The 22667-nt window shown below is 46.7% G+C and overlaps 2 protein-coding genes across 4 annotated transcripts in view; one reads left to right on the top strand and one right to left on the bottom strand.

Annotated features, from left to right (window-relative positions):
- LOC141080440 (coiled-coil domain-containing protein 63-like) overlaps window positions 1–4444 on the bottom strand; it is a 93579-nt gene extending 89135 nt beyond the window's left edge. Inside the window, exon 1 of the mRNA XM_073565659.1 lies at window positions 4175–4444. The gene's annotated coding sequence lies outside the window, so the exon portion shown is untranslated. The remainder of the gene's footprint in view (window positions 1–4174) is intronic.
- Window positions 4445–6648: 2204 nt separating this feature from the next.
- The window catches only part of SLC43A2 (solute carrier family 43 member 2), an 80265-nt gene continuing 64246 nt past the window's right edge, over window positions 6649–22667 (top strand). Inside the window, exon 1 of one of the 3 annotated variants that reach the window (XM_073565654.1) lies at window positions 6649–6875. The gene's annotated coding sequence lies outside the window, so the exon portion shown is untranslated. Of the gene's footprint in view, window positions 6876–10722; window positions 10853–22149; window positions 22304–22667 lie in introns of those variants that run through there. The other 2 variants (XM_073565656.1, XM_073565655.1) reach the window with 2 other exon arrangements.

Here is a 22667-nt window from a genome sequence, read left to right as displayed (position 1 = left end):
GCATCGCTGTGAGGTCTGCCTGTGTGGCAGCTCACTAGCGACCATTTAGCGATGCACCAGCGATCCTGACCGGGTCGTATCGTGGTCGGGATCGCTGGTGCATCGCTAAATGTAAAGGGGCCTTAAGACCCATTTCAGGTATCTGATTGGAACCTTTGGGAAAATGCTGCTCTGTTGATGTTAGGATAAATTGAAGCAGAGGAATTGCCAGCAGGAGATGTCCGTAACTGCCCTGTGTCGAAAGAGAATGGTGTGGGGAAGAACAGGCAGGTAGTTGCTAACCACCTGCCTGTATGTTCATAGCCCTATAGCAAAAAAAATAAGCAAATTCTTGGATAACCCCCTTTAATTCTGAAATTTGCAGAAAACTCATGAAAAATGGAAAACATTTTATACAAATAAGGTAATGTTTGGCTACAAAGTCAGTGTCAGTTTATTGGCAATTTTCACAGCAGTACAATGCAGTGTAAAATCCGCAACAAGATCCACTTAAAAAACATGTAAATGCCAAGCGCTCCTGTGTTCTCTATGAAAAACCTGCTGCCAGACTCCTCTGACAGAGGCTTATCTCTCAGAACAAAAGCACTTAAGGCCCCTTTACATTTAGCGATGCACCAGCGATCCGACCACGATATGACCCGGTCAGGATCGCTGGTGCATCGCTAAATGGTCGCTAGTGAGCTGCCAAACAGGCAGATCTCACAGTGACATAGCAGCGGTCGTTACTTACCTTTCACACGCAGCGATGCTGATGTCCTCCCGCCCACGTCCACACGTCGCTCGTCGGCGCCAGTAGCAAGCGCCCGACGAGAAATGGACCCGGCCGATCTCGCGCGATCAGCGACAGACAGCGGGGGAGCCGGTCGAAGGTAAGTATCACACAGCGATATCGCTAGCAATATCGATGCTGCGTCACAAAATCGGTGACGCTTTAGCGATATTGCTATGCATAAAACCCCCTTTACAGTCCAAAACTGGACATGTGGGGTCTTTATCTCCCTGATAGCACCTGTCAGGGGAGCCTCATAAACATTCTTGACATCATTTGTCAGGGTAAGGTGAGTCAGGTGGCCCCCCCATGTTGGCTGAGACCACCGATTCGTTAGTCCAATGTGTATGGGGGGTCTTTAGGGGAACTCTAGTGGATGATAGACTTTTGCATGGATGCATGTTTTAAAATCACAAAACTTGAAAAGCAACTGCCAGCAGCTCTATTGTATACAGGGGAGAGAAGCAAAGCAGTTCTCCTGGGGAGCCATATTGTCTTGTGGGGAATCAACTTGCCTCTGACATAATACTCATTACAGAAGTTTGGCTGCCAAGTGGCCAAGGGAGAGAAAGTCCTACTCTTGGGTAAAAAGTGTAAGGGGATATTCTCAGTAAGGGGTGTCCCGCTCTGGAGCAGCAGTCCTAGGTGTCTGACATACAGTACAAACCCCATAATACAGGGCTTAGAAGAAGCAGATTAAATAACATGCATTGCTATTCTATGGTAGTATAAAGCCACTTTTTAATATAACCTTTATTTATTTCTAAGGCAAATCAGGTTACAACGTTTTTATTAGTAAGATGAATGAACTTTATATCCTCCAGTCACAGCACATGGACTGAAGGTGTAACCATTATTATTGATTGTTTTTACTGACTGCTCTATAGTTACATTGTGGCCACACTGTGTGTATATATGTGACTCTTCATACTGTACATACGTTACCTTTGCTTTGGAGACCTTACAGATCGTGATGGATGATACCCTGTGGCACTGCCATACCAGGCGACTGTGGTTGGTAAACGATGATAGGATATTGAAGAAAGCATATACCCAAAAACAGCAGTCAACAGTCTCCAGCAGCAACTATGAACTTCAACTTCAGCACACCAACTCTATCAAGCCAGGAAGTAAACTTTCAAAGGCAGGGATGAGAAGGTCTGGCCAGGTTTTATACAGAGAGAAAACCATCAGGTCAGGAGCAGCTGTGAGATGGCGTTGCATGTCCCTAACCAGCATACAAAGAGTCGTTAACTTCTTCGGCGTCAATGGAAACGAAGTCCATTTAATATGAGGAACAAAACACACAAGCTAAATGGAAGATCTACGATTCACAGTACGTAAAGATTGCCTAAAGGGCGTTTTACACATAGCGATATCGCTAGCAATATCGCTAAAACGTCACTGATTTTGTGACGTTATAGCAATATTGCTAGCGATATCGCTATGTGTGATACTTACCTCCGACCGGCTCCCCCGTTGTCCATCGCTGATCGCGCGAGATCGGGCGGCTCCATTTCTCGTCGTCTGCTTCCTGCTGTGTGAGACGAGCGACGCTGGACGCGGGCGGGAGGACGTCAGGATCGCTGTGTGTGAAAGGTGAGTATCGTGCGCTGCGTCGCTGCTGCATCGCTGTGAGATCTTCCTGTGTGGAAGCTCACTAGTGATCATTTAGCGATGCACCAGCGATCCTGACCGGGTCGGATCGCTGGTCGGATCGCTGGTGCATCGCTAAATGTAAAAGGGCCTTCTCCCCAGTTTTCCAGGAGGACGTGACATACTCGTCAGGACAATGGCTGTTTACATCACCACCACCAGAGGTGATAACAGCTGATCGGTAGGTGGGGCTGGGTGTCAGACCCTCACCAATCTTATAATGATCACCTATCCAAAGGATAGGTCATCAATATAAAAGCAGTGAACAACCCCATTAGACCGGGATCACACATGCGAGAAACATGGCCGAGTCTCGCCTATTAATACCCGGAACTGCCACCGGCACTCGGAAGTGGTGCATGAGGCTGCATGTATTGCTATGCTGCCGCACGCTCCGATCCGAGTGCCAGCGGCAGTGCCGGGTATTAACATGTGAGACTCGGCCATGTTTCTCGCATGTGTGATCCCAGCCTTAATCTGTAAGTTGTTTTCTTTTGAAGGAAAAACATTCACATAAATGCCACATTACGTATTTATGCATATAGTGAAGAAGTAAAGCTGGCCATAGACGTAGAGTTTTTAGGATCCATCACGTAGCAATACAAGTATTTATGTATTATTCAAAAAACTTAATACAGCAAAACAATAACCCTATACTGCCCCCAACCTATTGATCATCACATAAATTAGGACAAATAAGACATGCAATAGATTAGACACATTAAAAATCCTTGTTGTCACTTTTTGGGAGCCTTTATAGATATTTGTCAGATCCTATCTAAATTAGTACTGACAGAAACTAAATTTTTACGGCAAGCATCAAAGTACTCCAACATTCGTAAATTGGGGGGTCTTCTCTAATGAACAGCTGACAGACGTGTTAGGTATGGTTTTCTACGACTGTATTCTCTCTCATCTGAGACAATTGGTCTGATTATGTTAATCTCACCCTGATCGGAGTATGATCAGACTGAGAGGACAGTGTGATCCAATTTTCTCTGATGTGAAGATATAAATAAAAAAAATTCTCCATCTTCTCTTTTCTGTCAGTCCACAAAAATCGGAATGCATAGAGTGCTCTCTGATTTTTTTTTTATGGACCTACTGACTTGCATGGCCAAGTGCAATCCGAATTCCAAATGCAAGTCATGCAATTTTTTTCGTCAGATAGACTCAGTCCGAGGAAAAAAATGTACATGTGAACGGCCCAATAGAATTACATTTGTCCAAGCGTGATCCGATGTTTTGTTGGATTGCACTTGGACCAAAAATACTGTTGTCTGCACGAGCCCTTACTAAGGAAAATCACATGCTATATTTTTAATCAAAGGGTGTCTTTATTTAACTTTTTGACCCCCTTTCTAAATGAGAAAATAATTTCTAACAACCAACGGCGCTGTGTGAGGGTATAACAGCTGCAAATTAACAGACTATGCCACCTTTTTGTCTGAATATTAAAACAATTAAAAATAATTAAAAATAAAGCAGGAATTTGCGCTAGTAATACCCACACGGAACCACTCTCTCAAGAAAGCAAAATTAATGCCAAAGAATTTTGATATACGTCTATATACAGCAATAATAATGATACCCCTTAATAACTGTGGGGGTGTATTATAAATATATATCTCACTGTAAAAACTGTATGACAGTCTAAAAAATACAACCAGTCTCACCGCCCAATGTGCATAAATGCGTCTGTCACCAGAGCGGAGACATCATACTAACCGTCCAGGTTACTGTTCATACCGTGTGCGATAATGGCAGTCTTGAATTCAGCACATAGCAACTCCTCTCCTGATAGGCTTTGATGAATTCCAATGGTGGTATATTGCTCAGTCCAAAATATGCACAATCCGAAAGAAAGCGGGCTAATATTGGGTAAAGTTCAAAAGGGTCACCTCTGCTATAATCACGGGCGATGCTCCGGCCGGTAGCAATCGCCCAATTCTCCCGTTGTTGTGCTGCCCGTTAATGGTGGGACATGCAGCGGGAGACGCGGTTAGTGCCGGCAAGGTACAGGACCTTGCGTGACGTCACAGTCACGTGTTGAGTCACGTGACCGGCTTAGAAAGACTGACAGAACCAACAACCAATCCTACGCGTTTCGGAGGCTTACTGCTTCCTTCCTCAGGAAGGCACCTTGCCGGCACTAACCGCGTCTCCCGCTGCATGTCCCACCATTAACGGGCAGCACAACAACGGGAGAATTGGGCGATTGCTACCGGCCGGAGCATCGCCCGTGATTATAGCAGAGGTGACCCTTTTGAACTTTACCCAATATTAGCCCGCTTTCTTTCGGATTGTGCATTTTTTGGACTGAGCAATATACCACCATTGGAATTCATCAAAGCCTATCAGGAGAGGAGTTGCTATGTGCTGATTTCAAGACTGCCATTATCGCACACGGTATGAACAGTAACCTGGACGGTTAGTATGATGTCTCCTCTCTGGTGACAGATGCATTTATGCACATTGGGCAGTGAGACTGGTTGTATTTTTTAGACTGTCATACAGTTTTTACAGTGAGATATATATTTATAATACACCCCCACAGTTATTAAGGGGTATCATTATTATTGCTGTATATAGACGTATATCAAAATTCTTTGGCATTAATTTTGTTTTCTTGAGAGAGTGGTTCCATGTGGGTATTACTAGCCCTTTCTAAATGAGCCCTGGTCCTCACAGATCCAGAGGCTTCTGGGGAATCACCAATTGGCCCTGGTTAGTAGATAGGGATTCTGTATGAAGGAAATACATAATTCATAATGAGCAGGGTTCCCAAATAATTGTAAATCTTGGAGGTGTTGTCCAAGGTCATTATTTTAATTTTGATGGGACAATCCGTACTAGTTGCTCTTCAGTGCGGTCATATGATAAGGAGAAAACTGCTGATTGGGACCCTTGATCTGATGACTATTGGGCCCCCAGCAATCAGACACTTCTCTCCTTCTTTGTGGGAAAGCCAATTCTCTCCAGAGTTTGGGAACATTGCCTGGTTTTTGCAATGAAGGAACGTCTTTTTTTGATGGTCAAGAGAGTTTTCCTTGTCTTGCTGTTGGGTGATGGTCTCTGTCTGTGGTCCTCTTTGTCTTTGCTGTGGAATCTCATTGGCTGGTGTCCATGGATCAGGTTTCCTCGAGCGGACAAAACAACAATGGACGTCTAGAAGTCTCCATATGTCTTTCCATCTGAGCAATGTAGTTCTGAGGTTAAAATGCTCAGTTCAGAGCTGGTGTGCAGAAGGGTAAATCTTGCTGTGCCATAGTGACATGTCAGCTGCTCACTCCATTGTACAGCTATCTGGCTCATATTAGAAGGTGCCAGCTTTCAGCTTCTTGACTTCTTTGTTGGGCAGCACTCAGATGTCAGTACAATGCACTGCTTATTCCAGCAGATCCTGCACTGCACTCACTGGGCATAGTGTAGGTGAATGGCTTCTTGGCAGGCTAGGATGCAGTGAGCTGGGGATCCCCTCATGGGGTGAGCTGGGGGTCCCCTCATGGGGTGAGCTGGGGGTCCCCTCATGGGGAGAGATGGAGGTCCCCTCATGGGCTGAGCTGGGGGTCCCCTCATGGGGAGAGCTGGGGGTCCCCTCATGGGGAGAGATGGAGGTCCCCTCATGGGGTGAGCTGGGGGTCCCCTCATGGGGAGAGATGGAGGTCCCCTCATGGGGAGAGATGGAGGTCCCCTCATGGGGTGAGCTGGGGGTCCCCTCATGGGGAGAGCTGGGGGTCCCCTCATGGGGAGAGATGGAGGTCCCCTCATGGGGAGAGATGGGGGTCCCCTCATGGGGAGAGATGGGGGTCCCCTCATGGGGTGAGCTGGGGTCCCCTCATGGGGTGAGCTGGGGGTCCCCTCATGGGGAGAGATGGAGGTCCCCTCATGGGCTTAGCTGGGGGTCCCCTCATGGGGAGAGATGGAGGTCCCCTCATGGGGAGAGATGGAGGTCCCCTCATGGGGTGAGCTGGGGGTCCCCTCATGGGGAGAGATGGGGGTCCCCTCATGGGCTGAGCTGGGGGTCCCCTCATGGGGAGAGATGGGGGTCCCGTCATGGAGAGAGAGGGGGGTCCCCTCATAGATCTCCACTTCTCTGCACTCTGACTTTACTCTCTCTGGTTACTATATGTATTTGTTCCATCACTTCTCTTTATCTCGCCGCCTGCTGATTGGCTGGATTCTGTTTCTAGCCCCTGTCGGCCAATCACATTCGAGCACTGTTTTTCTCAGAAGCTCCGCAATAAAAAGGACCCGAATAAAGAGCAATGAGAAAACAACTCGGTCGGGCCCGAGAAAGGAGAGAAGAGGCTGCGGCACCGGAACCGATCCGGTCCAAATAAGGAAGAGAGGCAGCCCCGGGACCCGCACCGCCGGGATCAGCGAGAGGAAGGACTGCGCTGGCCACGATCCCGGGCAGCATCCACTGTCATCAGAGTCCACTGCACCGGTGAGTACCGAGTCCTGCCGGGCATGACAGCTGATGCCCCGGCCGTACATGGAGGGGCAGCGCTGCCGGAGCACCGGGGAGGCCGGAGAGATGGAGGCGGGCGATGTGCGAGACAAGTGCCCGGGAGCTGAGAGCCCACGATCACTGCACGGAGCTCGCGCGGGGTCCAGCCGGCAGCAGAGGTGTGCTAGTGTGAACAGGCAGAAGGCTGATCTGTCAGTAACTGTGCTGTATATTACTGGGAATAGTGGGAGAGTGGTGGTGCCACCATGATATATATACTGCCCTGTGTATACTGTGCTTGTACAGCCCTCATCTACATAATGCCCTGTAGATACTACCCTCATATACCGCCCCCTGTATATACTGTGCTTATCTGTGTACTGCCCTGTATACTGACCCCTGTATACTGTCCTGTACACACTGCCCCCTGTATACTGTCCTCATATATATGTCCTGTATATACTGCCCCCCGTATATACTGTCCTGTACACACTGCCCCCCGTATATACTGTCCTGTAGTGTACACACTGCCCCCCGTATATACTGTCCTGCACACACTGCCCCCCGTATATACTGTCCTGTACACACTGCCCCCTGTATATACTGTCCTGTACACACTGCCCCCTGTATATACTGTCCTGTACACACTGCCCCCGTATATACTGTCCTGTAGTGTACACACTGCCCCCTGTATATACTGTCCTGTACACACTGCCCCCTGTATATACTGTCCTGTACACACTGCCCCCTGTATATACTGTCCTGTACACACTGCCCCCCGCATATACTGTCCTGTAGTGTACACACTGCCCCCTGTATATACTGTCCTGTACACACTGCCCCCTGTATATACTGTCCTGCACACACTGCCCCCCGTATATACTGTCCTGTACACACTGCCCCCTGTATATACTGTCCTGTACACACTGCCCCCCGTATATACTGTCCTGTAGTGTACACACTGCCCCCTGTATATACTGTCCTGTACACACTGCCCCCCGTAAATACTGTCCTGTACACACTGCCCCCTGTATATACTGTCCTGTACACACTGCCCCCTGTATATACTGTCCTGTACACACTGCCCCCCGTATATACTGTCCTGTACACACTGCCCCCGTATATACTGTCCTGTAGTGTACACACTGCCCCCTGTATATACTGTCCTGTACACACTGCCCCCTGTATATACTGTCCTGTACACACTGCCCCCTGTATATACTGTCCTGTACACACTGCCCCCCGCATATACTGTCCTGTAGTGTACACACTGCCCCCTGTATATACTGTCCTGTACACACTGCCCCCTGTATATACTGTCCTGTACACACTGCCCCCCGCATATACTGTCCTGTAGTGTACACACTGCCCCCTGTATATACTGTCCTGTACACACTGCCCCCTGTATATACTGTCCTGCACACACTGCCCCCCGTATATACTGTCCTGTACACACTGCCCCCTGTATATACTGTCCTGTACACACTGCCCCCCGTATATACTGTCCTGTAGTGTACACACTGCCCCCTGTATATACTGTCCTGTACACACTGCCCCCCGTAAATACTGTCCTGTACACACTGCCCCCTGTATATACTGTCCTGTACACACTGCCCCCTGTATATACTGTCCTGTACACACTGCCCCCCGTATATACTGTCCTGTACACACTGCCCCCTGTATATACTGTCCTGTACACACTGCCCCCCCGTATATACTGTCCTGTACACACTGCCCCCTGTATATACTGTCCTGTACACACTGCCCCCTGTATATACTGTCCTCATATATATATACTGTCCTGTACATACTGCCCCCCGTATATACTGTCCTGTACATACTGCCCCCTGTATATACTGTCCTGTACACACTGCCCCCTGTATATACTGTCCTGTAGTGTACACACTGCCCCCTGTATATACTGTCCTGTACACACTGCCCCCCATATATACTGTCCTGTACACACTGCCCCCTGTATATACTGTCCTGTACACACTGCCCCCCGTATATACTGTCCTGTACACACTGCCCCCCGTATATACTGTCCTGTACACACTGCCCCCCATATATACTGTCCTGTACACACTGCCCCCTGTATATACTGTCCTGTACACACTGCCCCCCGTATATACTGTCCTGTACACACTGCCCCCTGTATATACTGTCCTCATATATATATACTGTCCTGTACATACTGCCCCCCGTATATACTGTCCTGTACATACTGCCCCCTGTATATACTGTCCTGTACACACTGCCCCCTGTATATACTGTCCTGTAGTGTACACACTGCCCCCTGTATATACTGTCCTGTACACACTGCCCCCCGTATATACTGTCCTGTACACACTGCCCCCTGTATATACTGTCCTGTACACACTGCCCCCCGTATATACTGTCCTGTACACACTGCCCCCGTATATACTGTCCTGTACACACTGCCCCCCGTATATACTGTCCTGTACACACTGCCCCCGTATATACTGTCCTGTACACACTGCCCCCCGTATATACTGTCCTGTACACACTGCCCCCTGTATATACTGTCGTGTACACACTGCCCCCTGTATATACTGTCGTGTACACACTGCCCCCCGTATATACTGTCCTGTACACACTGCCCCCTGTATATACTGTCCTATACACACTGCCCCCTGTATATACTGTCCTATACACACTGCCCCCTGTATATACTGTCCTATACACACTGCCCCCTGTATATACTGTCCTGTACACACTACCCCCTGTATATACTGTCCTCATATATATATATATATATACTGTCCTGTACATACTGCCCCCCGTATATACTGTCCTGTACATACTGCCCCCTGTATATACTGTCCTGTACACACTGCCCCCTGTATATACTGTCCTGTAGTGTACACACTGCCCCCTGTATATACTGTCCTGTACACACTGCCCCCCGTATATACACTGTCCTCATATATATATATATACTGTCCTGTACACACTGCCTCCCGTATATACTGTCCTGTACATACTGCCCCCCGTATATACTGTCCTGTACACACTGCCCCCCGTATATACTGTCCTCATATATATATATATATACTGTCCTGTACATACTGCCCCCCCGTATATACTGTCCTGTACATACTGCCCCCTGTATATACTGTCCTGTACACACTGCCCCCGTTTTCTGTGCAGTTTATTGATGCTGGCACCACCGGAGCCTGTGTCACCCTCAGCCGCCATCACACGTCCCATCCTGGTGTCGCTCCCTGCACTCTCTGATACACTGGCCGTCTCCTTTGTCCGCGGCCTCCGCTCCTCACACAGCGGGCTATGTGCCCGTTTTCCGTCCGTTACGCCGTGTCCCGGGCCCTCCTCCTATACTCCGTCCCCCTGGTCCGTCCCGTCCTCTCACACTGGCGCCTTTCCGTGTTTTGTGCCTCATGTCTCTCCCATTATCAGTGTCGTCGCTGAGCTGACGGTACACCGGCAGCCCGTTCCCGTCCGTCATTACTGACACCTGTGCACTGTCCTGTCCACAATGTTCCATACTGTTTGTGTTACAGCTGCCGCCGAGCTGTCGGTCCATGGCAGCGCCCCTGCCCCCTCTCCTTCTTCCCTCAGTCCCAGCACACACACACCCTCCCTCCTCCGCCGTGCCCAGCCGCGCTCTCCCGTCTCCCCTCACGAGCGAGCACTTCTTCCGCAGAGCCGCAGCCTCGCGCCTGCCGGTTCAAACCGGCTGCTGTGACACCTGTCCCCCCCTCCCCTTGCCCGGCTTTAACTGACCGACCAATCACAGGAAGCTCTCAAGTCTCGGTCGACCAATCGGTGTTCTGGAGGCGGAGCCTGTCCATCAGGAGCGCGCCTATTTGCTCTTTTTTAGCAAAGCCGGGCGCTCGTCCGGGAAGTCGCCCCGAGCGTCTGACTGTGTCACAGGTGACAGCGGGGTGGTCTCCTCTTGCGAGGGGCGGCAGCGGCCCGGTATCTCCTCACGTGTAAGAGAGAAATCCTTCCCCTCAGACCGAGTGCACCAAAACCTTCACCACAACCCACCGAAAGCGTCGTTTGTACATCGGGTCCTATCTCCCCATAGACCTTTACGCATCCCGTGACTGCAGCGCCTGCGGGCAAGAAGACAAAGCTGTTAAAAATGTGTCGGTTTCCTGAAAACCGCTATGTGTGAAAATAGGCGACAGTAACTACACTGCAGGCGGCTGCAAAGAAAAGTATCACATGCCGCTGTACAGACCGTGCTGCTGTATACTGTCAGTGCTCCTTACAGACTGTGCTGCTATACAGTGTCAGTGCTCCTTACAGACTGTGCTGCTATACAGTGTCAGTGCTCCTTACAGACTGTGCTGCTATACAGTGTCAGTGCTCCTTACAGACTGTGCTGCTATACAGTGTCAGTGCTCCTGTACAGTGTTAGTACTGCTGTAGTGTCAGTGCTTCTGTACTGTGTTAGTGCTCCTGTACAGTGTTAGTACTGCTGTACAGTATCAGTGCTTCTGTACAGTGTTAGTACTGTTGTAAAGTGTCAGTGCTTCTGTACAGTGTCAGTGCTGCTGTACAGTGTTAGTACTGCTGTACAGTGTTAGTACTCCTATACAGTGTTAGTGCTTCTGTACTGTGTTAGTACTGCTGTACAGTGTTAGTGCTGCTATACAGTGTTAGTGCTCCTGTGCAGTGTTAGTACTGCTGTACAGTGTCAGTGCTCCTGTACAGTGTTAGTACTGCTGTAAAGTGTTAGTGCTGCTATACGGTGTCAGTGCTACTGTACAGTGTTAGTGCTTCTGTACAGTGTTAGTACTGCTGTACAGTGTTAGTACTCCTATACAGTGTTAGTGCTTCTGTACTGTGTTAGTACTGCTGTACAGTGTTAGTGCTGCTATACAGTGTTAGTGCTCCTGTGCAGTGTTAGTACTGCTATACAGTGTCAGTGCTTCTGTACAGTGTTAGTACTGCTGTAAAGTGTTAGTGCTGCTATACGGTGTCAGTGCTACTGTACAGTGTTAGTGCTTCTGTACAGTGTTAGTACTGCTGTAAAGTGTTAGTACTGCTGTACAGTGTTAGTGCTACTGTACAGTGTTAGTGCTACTGTACAGTGTCAGTTCTGCTGTACAGTGTTAGTGCTGCTATACGGTGTAAGTGCTCCTGTACAGTGTTAGTACTACTGTACAGTGTCGTGCTTCTGTACAGTGTTAGTGCTCCTGTACAGTGTTAGTACTGCTATACAGTGTTAGTGCTTCTGTACAGTGTTAGTACTGCTGTACAGTGTTAGTGCTCCTGTACAGGGTTAGTGCTGCTATACAGTGTTAGTGCTCCTGTACAGTGTTAGTACTGCTGTACAGTGTCAGTGCTCCTGTACAGTGTTAGTACTGCTATACAGTGTCAGTGTTCTGTACAGTGTTAGTACTGCTGTAAAGTGTTAGTGCTGCTATACGGTGTCAGTGCTACTGTACAGTGTCAGTGCTTCTGTACAGTGTTAGTGCTGCTATACAGTGTTAGTGCTTCTGTACAGTGTTAGTACTGCTGTAAAGTGTTAGTACTGGTGTACAGTGTTAGTGCTGCTATACGGTGTAAGTGCTCCTGTACAGTGTTAGTACTACTGTACAGTGTCAGTGCTTCTGTACAGTGTTAGTGCTGCTATACAGTGTTAGTGCTTCTGTACAGTGTTAGTACTGCTGTAAAGTGTTAGTACTGCTGTAAAGTGTCAGTGCTTCTGTACAGTGTTAGTGCTCCTGTACAGTTTTAGTACTGCTGTACAGTGTTAGTGCTCCTGTACAGTGTTAGTACTGCTATACAGTGTTAGTGCTTCTGTACAGTGTCAGTGCTCCTGTACAGTTTTAGTACTGCTGTACAGTGTTAGTGCTCCTGTACAGTGTTAGTACTGCTATACAGTGTTAGTGCTTCTGTACAGTGTCAGTGCTCCTGTACAGTTTTAGTACTGCTGTACAGTGTTAGTGCTCCTGTACAGTGTTAGTACTGCTATACAGGGTTAGTGCTTCTGTACAGTGTTAGTACTGCTGTAAAGTGTTAGTACTGCTGTACAGTGTCAGTGCTCCTGTACAGTGTTAGTGCTCCTGTACAGTGTTAGTGCTTCTGTACAGTGTTAGTGCTCTTGTACAGTGTCAGTACTGCTGTACAGTGTCAGTACTGCTGTACAGTGTCAGTGCTTCTGTACAGTGTTAGTACTGCTATACAGTGTTAGTGCTGTTGTACAGTTAGTGCTGCTATAGAATGTCATTGCTGCTGTACAGTGTCAGTGCTGGTCAGTGCTTCTGTACAGTGTTAGTGCTCCTGTACAGTGTTAGTGCTCCTGTACAGTGTTAGTACTGTTGTACAGTGTTAGTGCTCCTATGCAGTGTTAGTGCTTCTGTACAGTGTCAGTTCTTCTGTACAGTGTCAGTTCTTCTGTACAGTGTTAGTACTGCTGTACAGTGTCAGTGCTTCTGTACAGTGTTAGTGCTCCTGTACAGTGTTAGTACTGCTATACAGTGTCAGTGCTGTTGTACAGTTAGTGCTGCTATAGAATGTCATTGCTGCTGTACAGTGTCAGTGCTGGTCAGTGCTTCTGTACAGTGTTAGTGCTCCTGTACAGTGTTAGTACTGTTGTAAAGTGTTAGTGCTCCTATACAGTGTTAGTGCTGGTCAGTGCTTCTGTACAGTGTTAGTGCTCCTGTACAGTGTTAGTACTGTTGTAAAGTGTTAGTGCTTCTGTACAGTGTTAGTGCTCCTGTACAGTGTTAGTACTGCTGTACAGTGTCAGTGCTCCTGTACAGTGTTAGTACTGCTGTACAGTATCAGTGCTTCTGTACAGTGTTAGTGCTTCTGTACAGTGTTAGTGCTCCTGTACAGTGTCAGTGCTTCTGTACAGTGTTAGTACTGCTGTACAGTGTCAGTGCTGCTGTACAGTGGTGTTAGTGCTCTTGTACAGTGTCAGTTCTGCTGTACAGTGTTAGTGCTGCTATACGGTGTAAGTGCTCCTGTACAGTGTTAGTACTACTGTACAGTGTCAGTGCTTCTGTACAGTGTCAGTGCTCCTGTACAGTGTTAGTGCTCCTGTACAGTGTTAGTGCTCCTGTACAGTGTTAGTACTGCTATACAGTGTTAGTGCTTCTGTACAGTGTTAGTACTGCTGTAAAATGTTAGTACTGCTGTACAATGTCAGTGCTTCTGTACAGTGTCAGTGCTCCTGTACAGTTTTAGTACTGCTGTACAGTGTTAGTGCTCCTGTACAGTGTTAGTGCTGCTGTAAAGTGTTAGTACTGGTGTACAGTGTCAGTGCTTCTGTACAGTGTCAGTACTGCTGTAAAGTGTTAGTACTGCTATACAGTGTCAGTGCTTCTGTACAGTGTTGGTGCTGCTGTACAGTGTCAGTGCTTCTGTACAGTGTCAGTGCTTCTGTACAGTGTTGGTGCTGCTGTACAGTGTTAGTACTGCTGTACACTGCCCCATTCCCGGGGGAATCACAAATACAAACTGTTTGAATTAAATGCTATTACAAAAAATGTTTTTAGCCAAAAGATGCATGCCTTCACGATATCACATACTGTAGGTTGTGAAAGACAAAAACCATCAGCTCACCCCTTAGTAGATCCAGGAGACCTGAGCACGGAAGTCTGCAGTGTAGCAGGAGGGGAATCCAATGAATAGAAAAATCCAGCTCTTGGTTCTTACAGGGTTAAATTTATTGAAGGAGAAATTTTGCTCCAATGATTAAGAGCTTGTAAGCTCGAAACGCATCTGTTCTTGTGTCCCCAAGTATGGTGGTGACATTTATGCTGTCTTTATGAAGTTGGACTTTTAAAAAATTTCTCTTTGAACAAATTTAACCTTGGAAGAACTAAGAGCTGGATTTTTCTTTTCACTGTAGGTTGTGCTGCCAATCAGTGGGGTCCGCGTTCTAACACCCACATTGACTGCTGGATTTTTGCCATCCGCGCACTGTCCGTTTTCCCCAGACCGATAGGAGAAGCTGCAGAAAACATTGAGATTTAATTTTCATATGAGAAAAACTGACGAAACGCTGATAGTAAAAACTTACCAAACACTGATGAAAATTTGATCAAAAGCACAGATTAAAAAAAATTAAAGGACTCATTTAGACTTGGAGTTTTTTCAGGTATGAGAAAATCGGACCAATTGTACTGATCACGGTCTTATCAGAGTGTGGTACTAGTGTCATTCAGTTTTCCTTTACATGGTTAAAGTGTAAAAAAAAAGAAAAAAAAAAACCCACCGTCTCCATTTTGACAGTCCCTGAAAATCGGGACACAATTGGATATTATCCGAGTGCATTCCAATTTTTTCACTTCCCCTTTGACTCGCATTGCTGATTTTGAATCGACCCTCGGACATGTCTCCACTATATTCTGTGGACCTCTTGGTCCGATGAAAAAAAATCGTGTACATTTGCACACCCCCATAGACTATCACAGGTACGAGGGGCTTGCCATGAGAATCACGGATAACACTCGTGTGCAAAAATCGTACGTCTGAATGAGCCGAAACAGTGTGTTATGTGAACACCGCTAGAATCCGCCTCTGCTTGTCATTTCGACTGGTGACGTTCTGTTGAGAGACGTGGATGAGAAGCTGGTCGGCACACGACCACAAACATGTAATCACATACTATCGACACACAATGCCAGCTTGCCGTGTCGTGTGATATTTGCACACGACATCTTTTGGACGGTCAGTGGTGGTTTTGCTGAAGTGGATTTCTTGGCATCTTTTTGGACGCTTTTTGCAATGGCTTTCCCGAACATTTTTTTTTTTTTTACTTGTGCATATAAAATAGTGAGATTTATTAAAGTATCATCCACTTTGCTCTTCCTGTCAGTGTAAGTGCGCATACATATTTTTACGGCGGATTCTACCTATAAACTGCCTGAAAAAGTGCCCCAAAAGATCGAACATAATTCACAGCAAAGTAAATAAATTGCTTGTGCTCGTGTTCAGTCATTTCTTACGTCTCCTAACCGCTTCGGGCATCGGAAACTGACACGGTTGAAAGAGGTCACTTGTTCATTCTTCGGGCGTCTTCATTTGGAAGCTCCCTGCTTGTTATAGTTGGAAGTATAGACTAAGGAAGCCAGCGCCACAAATAACGATGGCAAAACCACTAGCGAAGCCGCTTCAGGTAAAAGACCACTGGCTTCTTCCGGAAGTGGCTTCACTTTGGAAAACTCGGCAGTTCCTTAATACCCTGCAGATTTTTATACCTGGAAAATCCATGTTGTGCCATATCTTCACCTTGTGAACATACCCTTTTGGTTCGGACAGTCACAATTTTGCTGGAAATCTTCTGAAACAGCAGACAGGCGTGAGATTAGGCACACTTAGGCCAAGATCACACTCGCGCAAGTCTCTCGCATCAATACCCGGCACTGCCGCCGGCACTCGGGACCGGAGCGTTCAGCTGCATAGAAATACATGCAGCCGCACACTCCAGTCCCGAGTGCCGGCGGCAGTGCCGGGTATTGATGCAAGAGACTTGCGAGAGTTTCTCGCATTATGCACGCAAGTATGACCCCGGCCTTAGGCTGAGATCCAATAATTAAGTGGGATAGTTAGTTTTCTATATCCAATTAATAAGCAAGTGTACATAGTTCCAAGTGCGGACATTGAGCCAGGAAGCAGTGCCAAGAGGTTTTAGATATTAGAAGAGTTGTTAGGTCACCAGATCTTGATGATGTATCCTGACTGAGCATATAGGAGCTGATCTGCAGTACCCAGCAGTGGCAACTACACATTGAATGGAGCGCCTCAGTGCAGCTCCAGATAATTACAGCTGATCGGTGGGGGTGCTGGGTGTCGGACCCTCACCAATCTGATATTGAATACCTATCCTATGATGACCAATCCCTTTAGTCATTAGATTTTTGGAATGCAATTCTGGATCATTGCACAGACTGCATTTACAAACATGACAATGGCATTGATGACATTTCTCAACACTTTATCCAAAGAAATCTTCATGATATCAAAAGCTAGACATGTGTTTTGAAAAAGTTCGCCACCAAAATCTAATTTAGGAAATTATTAAGCCTAAATCTGAGCAAGACCTGAGTAATCTGATGACCTATTGCTACAGACATGTACAGCTTTAGATGTGAGCCTGTACGTCAAGCAAGAAGTCTCGCGGGATCGAGATGTTTAATGAATCATGATTGGCACTATGCTGCCAGCAGAAAAGATCCACCATGCCAATTATTAACAATCACATTCTCCATCACACCCAGCATTAATCAGATTTTCTAACCTGGAGTTTAATTAGAATATCTATCTAAAATCACAATCTTTTTCTACCGTGTGTAGCTTTATGGCATTACGTTGCATAAAGCAATATTATATTTGCCTGGCCCTTTTTATATTTATCATTGATTACTCTGGTAAAAAGCTTCAGTACATACAACCATGGTGCCTGGAATATAAGACATCCATGTCATGTCATCCTGTTTGATTTCTCCTATGATCAAGTCAGTACCTTTGCTGAACTGCTTGTTCTGGTAAATAATTGAAACCTCTCCATTTTTCTGGATATGCTCTTAATAAACATCTTAGGCCTCTTTCACACATCTGTTTGTGTCCATCAATCAAAATCAGCCGTTTTGCAAAAAAAACGGATCCGCCATTTTTCTTAGCGGATCCGTTTTTTTCCCATTGACTTTCATTATCTGCAGATCTTGACGGATGGTCATCCGTTGGATCCGTTTTTTTTACGGATCCGCCAAAATTTTGGTGTCCGCTGACATGACAGGACGGGCAATGCAATGTTTTTTTGGCTGGCCGGATCCGCATTTGTAACTGCGCATGCCCGGAAGCATTGCTTTTGCCGGAAATTTAACCCTAAATCCCGCTCTGGCGGCTGGTAAAAACTAACTTTCTTTCTTTCTTTCTTTTCTCTCTCTCTCTTCTCTCTCTTCCTTTAAATTTCTCCCGTTGCCGGATCCGTCAAAGCAGCGGTCCGGTAGCACACGTTGCTTCCAAAACACTTGCATATCCGTGTCCCGCCATTTTTGCGGATTGCAACTGATGCAAAAACGTATGTGTGAAATAGGCCTTAGAGACACAGTGATGCAGCTCTTTAGTACCAGATTCCATTGGCGTCGTAGGAGCCGTCATTTTGTTATCGTGTTAGCATCCAGACATTGTTTCTGGTGGAGGCCTATTTTAGGACTATGTTAAAACATTTCCTATGTGTCTTTTTTCATGAAGTAAGCCATAAGGTTTTGGACAAATCATTTGTAAAATGAGTAGATTTGATTCAATTTGCTTTTCTTAAAAAACCTACACGAGTAACACTATAAAATTTACATAAAAAGGGACATTACAATTATACCTAATGTATAAAATCTTATTATGCAGTGTACATATTTAATGAGAAATACCAGAACAGGAGATATGTGAAATAAAGTATTGATTATGGCACACATGTCAAACTCTGGCCCGCAGGGTGAGTATATCTGGCCTGCGACACCAGGCAGGTACCCTGAGTATATTTGGCCAGCGATATCGCTTTTTCAACTATATTGGCCTCCTAGATGCCGATACAGTTGAAAGAAATTATGGAGGAGGAAGCATTAGCTGACGCTCCCTCTCCCATCATTCCCTCTTTGCATCTGACATCTCAGCTCAGCGAGCACGATGATGTCACTACAAGACGACCGCTCTATGGGGTCATTATACTGTATGGAGCACTATTTGGGCTTATTATACAGTATGGAGCACTATGTCAGCCCATTATACTGTATGGAGCACTATGATGGGTCATTATACTGTATGGAGCACTATGATGGGTCATTATACTGTATGGAGCACTATATGGGGCCATTATACTGTGTGGAGCACTATTTGGGCTTATACTGTATGAAGCACTATGTCAGCCCATTATTCTGTATGTAGCACTGGATGGGGTCATTATACTGTGTGGAGCACTATTTGGGCTTATTATACAGTGTGGAGCACTATGTCAGCCCATTATACTGTATGGAGCACTATGATGGGTCATTATACTGTATGGAGCACTATGATGGGTCATTATACTGTATGGAGCACTATATGGGGCCATTATACTGTATGGAGCACTATTTGGGGCCATTATACTGTATGGAGCACTAGATGGGGTCATTATACTGTGTGGAGCACTATTTGGGCTTATACTGTATGAAGCACTATGTCAGCCCTATGTGGGGTCATTATACTGTATGAAGCACTATATGGGGCCATTATACTGTATGGAGCACTATATGGGGCCATTATACTATTATACTGTATGGAGCACTGTTTGGGGCCATTATTGTGTATGGAGCACTATTTTGGCCATTTTACTGTATGGAGCACTATGCGGGGTCATTATACTGTATGGATGACTATGTGAGGCCCATTATACTGTATGGATGACTATGTGAGGCCCATTATACTGTATGGATGACTATGTGAGGTCCGTTTTACTGTATGGAACTCTATGTGGGGTCATTATTCTGTATGGATCACTATGTTGGGCGATAATACTGTATGGAAGGCAATACAGGACCCCGTTATACTGTATGGATGACTGTGGGGCCCATTATACTGTATGGAGCACTTTTTTTGTGGCCATTATACTGTATGGAGGGCTTTTTTGGGGATTACAGTTGGAGAATCATACGGTGATGGGATCAGTATTCTTTGTCAAGGGGATGGAGGGAGGGTTCAGTAGGGTCAATCATACTGTGCATGTGGAGGAATTCACTGTGGGGGTATCATACTGTGTTTGAGGGAACTTTTTTGTTGTATCTTACTTTATTATTTATATTATCCAAGGTTTTTATCCTTTGTTATTACATATTTAAATTAGGCCGTTGGGTCATATACTTTTTACTTACCTAATGTGATGACTCCTGTAGTGGACCCTCTGGGTCGTGATACCAACCCACCCAGGGCGAGCTGACCTAGTGACGACCACCCCTTACACAGGGAGTGTCAGGGGCAGACCCAGGGGGGCAAAGTACCATGACTGCTGGAACCAGGTGGCCGGCTCACAGAGCAAGGTGCAACAGGGAACGCGCAGAATGCAAGAGCATGCAAAGCGTGGACGCAGGGGCACGCTGGGTAAAGGATAGTACAGGGCGTGTGCACGGAAGTACGGAGGGTTCAGCACAGTACAGGGTGTGAACACAGGGGTACGCTGGGTACTGGATAGTGTAAAGTGTGTACACGGGAGCACACTGGGTACGGGAGCGCGTATGGCGTGCAGTGACAAGCACACCTGGGCATGGAGCAAAGCAGGGCGCCTGCAGGATAGCACACCTGAGTAAAAGGCTAGACAGGGCGAGTTCTGGGAAGCACGCCTGGATGCAAGGCAAAGCAGAGGGTGTGCTAAGAAGCTCGACAGAGCACAGGGCTAGAGCAGAGCGTGTGATAAGGAGCACGACAGCACAGTACAGGAGCAGAGCGTGTGCTAAGAAGCACCGCAGAGCACAGTGCAGGGGACCTGAATACAGAGCGCGGCCAAGCAGGCCTAGCAAGGAAGTCCAACAATAATCGGGCACCTCCCACAGGAAGAGGCAGCCTGATAAATTGCATAAGCGCTGGGACTTCCAGGTCAGGTCCTCCAGGACCATAGAGATGTCGCGGCTGCAGACAGGACATGGGGAAGCGCATGCGCGCTAGACAGAGTCATGGAGTCGAGTGAACAACCACAGAGTCAAACACGGGAGGTGCACGTGCGCACTCAACAGGAGCCCCGGACCGGCCGTGACACCAGAAGTGGTGACGTCGGGCGCCGAGTCCCGTACTCGAGGGAATGTGGTGAGAGCAGCATGACCCATAATATATTATTCCAATATTTTATTCAAAGATCTATTAATTAATATATGTACTTTAATATATGTACTTTCTTCATGAGACAACCCCTTTAAGTTTGTTTCCATGTGAAAAAAGTTCATTGATATGTTTGATGAGAAGGAAAAACTTTTTCAGTTGTAGAATTTTATTAAATAAATATCAAGGTTGGTCCGAGACTATGTCCAAGATGTATTTGAGTTTGACATCCCTGGATTATGGGTTGATATTTTTGTAGACTTCCAGGCAGTAATCACATTGACAGACACTATACTCAATCTGAAATGGCTTCTTACAGGAAACCCACAACTTTGCAGCACAAGAAGATAAGGTAGACTTAAAGGGGGTTTTACACTAAGCGATATCGCTAGCAATATCGCTAAAACGTCACTGGTTTTGTGACGTTATAGCGATATTGCTAGCGATATCGCTATGTGTGATACTTACCAGCGACCGGCTCCCCCGCTGTCCATCGCTGATCGCGCGAGAATGTCCGGCTCCATTTCTCGTCGGGCGCTTCCTGCTGAGACTTCCTGCTGTGACGTCCAGCGACGCGTGGAGGCGGGCGGGAGGACGCAGGATCGCTGTGTGTGAATGGTAAGTATCGTGCGCTGCGTCGCTGCTGCATCGCTGTGAGATCTTTCTGTATGAAAGCTCACTAGCGATCATTTAGCGATGCACCAGCGATCCTGACCGGGTCGGATCGCTGGTTGGATCGCTGGTGCATCGCTAAATGTAAAAGGGCCTTTAAAGGGGTATTTCCACCAAGGACACATCCACAGGATATGCTATAAATGTCTGTTAGATGCAGGTATCCCCTGACTGCTGGCAGCTGCCACATCCAGGAGGAGGAGGATGGAGCAGTACCGTAATCATTCTGATATGAGGGCAGAGGCCACATCTGTCTGATATTTATGGCATATTCTTTGGCTGACGGATTTCGCATCCAATAAGGAGTGATTGAAAAGGTGGCCTTGTATGTGTTTGACTCTTTCTACTCAAGTATGTTAGGAGCATGTATGTGTCCAGCACGACTTTCCGCCTCTTCATATGATGACCCCTTTGGCCAGAAAACAAGACTCCAAGGATCCCTGTTCTCCTGATAGATGGAGGTCAGACAAGTGCGATCAGCTGCGCCATCTGGTCTCCCCTTAATCTTAGCGGTGTCTGGTTAATGAGCTGTTCCTAAAAATATGTTTATGTGTTTTTGGATGGGTCAAAGGATGTTTGTCACCTGTTTATATCATATTTGTTGAAAAAGAAAGAGATATCAGAATGGGAAGCAATTGCACTTAGGTAAAGGATTCTTATCTGTTTCCAGGTTGTTTGTTGGAGGTTCTCTTATCTGGGGTTTTCTTTTACTTCCCACTCCTGTAATCTTGAAACTTTGTCAAGGAATTAAAGCAATAGATCTTTGCCCCTCTTAATATCATGAAGGTGATAAGATTGAACCCAGGGACTTTGTGTTTACTTGCTAACTGCTTTCCTGCCTGTGCATTGTGTGCCTCCTCTGATCGTTGTGTGCCTCCTCTGATCCCTGTACATGGTCGTGTTGTATAAGCAGGCGCCTGTTAGGTGTTCACAGCTACCTGGCAAAGACACGGCAGCGGGCACAGGTGAGAACTTCTTTAAGTGGTAGAATTACTATTGGAGAAGGCCTTTCAGTAACAGGTAATTATCATTTCAACCGAATTCTACTGTTATGCAGAATGATTATGTATGAAAGGGTTGAGATGTTTTGCAGATTCTTTGTTTTCCTTCTCTAGTACCACTTTTTAGTCGTATCATGTCACATTGACCGTCCAGACAGTGTAGTAGATTCTGAATTTTGCACGAATCCTCAGTGAAGTGCGATGTATGAATTGGGTTTACAGTCAGGGGCAGAGTTGAAGGGGGTTAAGAAATAGCAGAAAAGACCCAAAGGCCCCTCTGCCACAAGAGAGGGCATCGGTTTTGTAACTAATACGGGGCAGGTAAGGG

This window comes from Dendrobates tinctorius, unplaced genomic scaffold, assembly GCF_039654945.1.
Source record: "Dendrobates tinctorius isolate UK_male_01 unplaced genomic scaffold, ASM3965494v1 ptg000016l, whole genome shotgun sequence".
In the NCBI taxonomy this organism is placed as follows: domain Eukaryota; kingdom Metazoa; phylum Chordata; class Amphibia; order Anura; family Dendrobatidae; genus Dendrobates; species Dendrobates tinctorius.
Note: the sequence above shows the minus strand (reverse complement) of the source record. Positions and strands in the feature narration are given on the sequence as shown.